We start from the raw sequence: 2,866 nt of genomic DNA, 5'->3' as shown, positions 1-2,866 counted from the left end.
AAATCTTGTGATATGTATTCATAATTAGTAAAGTAATTTTCATTGGTGTCTTCTCTAACTTTTACTTTAAGAGAATTTCTGGAACTAGAAAAACAAATTTTTTTTTATTTGACGTGCAAATTTTTTAATGCTTAAACATTTATAAGTATTTCTTCGAAAAACCATTTTCAAATTCAAAATAATATCGGAGATATAGCCGAAAAAGAAGCTCACTTGTTCCCAAAACGGTCGGGTCTTCGTTTCGGAACCACTCGTTGCCAGCGACGACCAAGTGTCGTTCAATACCTCCCAAAAGGACTTCAGAAGTAGGTCTCAGCGGGTTACAACAACAACTGTCACTAGTCTGTTAAACTAGTAACTGTTATTCCTAGTATTATGTAGGCCTGTATCTGTATCTAATAACTAACAGTTATTATTCGGAAGACAAAAGGATTCAAGACATTACCTAGTACGTCCCACGTTGTCTAGATGGTACTCCACGTAGCGCCTCTCATATAGTGTCAACACTAGATACAGATACTGTTTTGAAACAGTATTTTGGTAAAAATAACTAAATTTAAATATGTATATCGAGTTTTTATATTCTATTCGATTATTTTAATTTTTAACTATTTTTCCAATAAATATGGCCGTATGACGTGAATGTGGATGAATAACATAACCCCATAAAAAGCCTAATACTTAACTGACAATGCGTTAATCGCGTTTTATAGCAAGTTGCTTATCTGTTGGAATCAATAGCGCTCGCCTTCACCGTAACGGCAGCACTAATTACTACATAACAAAAACAAAATGGTATACAGAATAACAACTGCTTCTGATTGTTATTGTAGATAACAAGATAAACACTCACCTTTAGGTTTTAATATTCACTCATTCGAAATCTATTAGTGGCGGTGGCATAACCGGGGGGGTGGGGATCGACTTTTCTGCTATGACGATATGATTTACATATAATCACTACCAAAATAATATCTGCTAGTATATCCAGCTCTTGGCACAATCCCGGTTATGCTGTTACTTCGTGGTGGGGGTATTTGTAACTTATTCGATTATTAACAAATAACCAAAACAATATTTTCCATTATATCCCTTCCTCGGTTCAAAACTCCGGCCGAGAGAGGGATATAACTTATTCGATTACGACAAATAATTACTTGTAGGAAATATTTATTTGATGTATTAGTTTATTCTTAGTATATGTTAGAAGGCAAATTGACATGGAAATGTCACACATGCGGAAAAGTTGGGGAGAGTTATAGTTACAGACCACCAATCGTGCCGAGTGAAAGATATTTGTTGCGACCCAATGCTCCTCCTAGGAGTTGAAGGATTTAATATATATATATGTTAAAGTTGTGTTTAATGTTAGGGTGGTTGATAAATGGCTTGAAAATGATCTGTTTATTGAATCAGATCATCAAGGAGTTTCCTTATTAAAGTTTTTAGGTACTTACCATCATATGAGTTCACAAACTTTGTTAAAAAAAAAAAACATTAATAATGCAAAATTTGGGGAAATGCAATTCTTTATTAAACTTTGGTTAACATAACATTTAGAATGTTAGTTATTTTTGTTAACAACGAGCTGTTGCATTTTTCGAGCACTTCCACCTAAGTTTGAACATTGTAATTATAATTATTTGTGATATTTGTATATAAGGCTCTTAACTGACAGGCCAATCTTACACAATTGTTGGCTGTTCTTTTTTTTGTGCTTTTATTTTTTATTTTACTTTTTTTTACATTTTATTATTTTGCGTTTTTTTTTACATTTTGTTTCTTACTTTCGTTTTACAAAAATATATAGGAATAACATTCATATTTCATTCTATCAAAGAAGGATGTGCAGCTATGAGTCGCGACTTCTATTATAAATTTCTTCTCTTTGTCAACCGGTCAGAGGTCAGGTCAAGGCGGCTTGATAAATTAAAATTAATCTGGGCATAAGTAAACTCTTCAGCAATTGCTGAACGCCTTTAAAGGAACGTTAATTGCTTCGATCAATTACGACTCGATTGATTGTACTCTCTTTACTTGTTACAAATATTGATGATTGATGATTGATGATACTCAAATTAAAATCGAACTCTCAATTTAGATGATGTTGAGATAGACTGATGGCGTTGGCGTTGGCGTTGTTCAGAACTGCACATCCCTTAACAATGGTTTTTTTTTAAATTACTTAAAACGATTTTTACTTTAATGGCATAAAATTTTTTTACATATTATAAATTTAGTTAAAGCGCTGCATCCTAGCATTTACAAAGAAGTTTCCTTCATAGAAGGCGTATACAACAGTATCTGTTGCTTGTTTACAATTGCCAGCAATGCTGTTGACGTTCGACATCAGACTCAGACTCAGACTGTCGTGCAGCAAAACAAAGTTGTTAAAATTCTTGGATTGTGAAAATTTCTTTCTTAGCACGACATATAGCACGATAGAGTCGAACCCTTCATCAACATTGCTAACATTACAATTAAACTTGATTTATTAAACACTTAAAAAAATATCAAAAAAGAAAAAACAAAAATTTACTTTATAATTTCAAATAAAAACTTTCTAAAAAAGTACATAAATAACTCATATTAATATCTATACTAAATTTATCTTCAATTTATTTAGTATCTCAAGCCCATCAGCGACAGAGGCTTGGCCAGTTTTCTTATATATATTAATGTTGTCTTCATTTCTGACAGAATATTCTTGAAGAATCTTCAAGAACTTAACACATTAATAAATAATTTTTTTTTACGTTTTTTGCTTTAATTTTTTTTAAATATAAACTGAAGATAAATTAAAGTTCATTTAAATATTTTTTTTTGACTTTTGATTTTTACCTTAAAAAAACTTTTTTTTTTAGCT

Source organism: Teleopsis dalmanni, chromosome 1 (assembly GCF_002237135.1).
Source record: "Teleopsis dalmanni isolate 2A chromosome 1, ASM223713v2, whole genome shotgun sequence".
Lineage (NCBI taxonomy): Eukaryota > Metazoa > Arthropoda > Insecta > Diptera > Diopsidae > Teleopsis > Teleopsis dalmanni.
Note: the sequence above shows the minus strand (reverse complement) of the source record.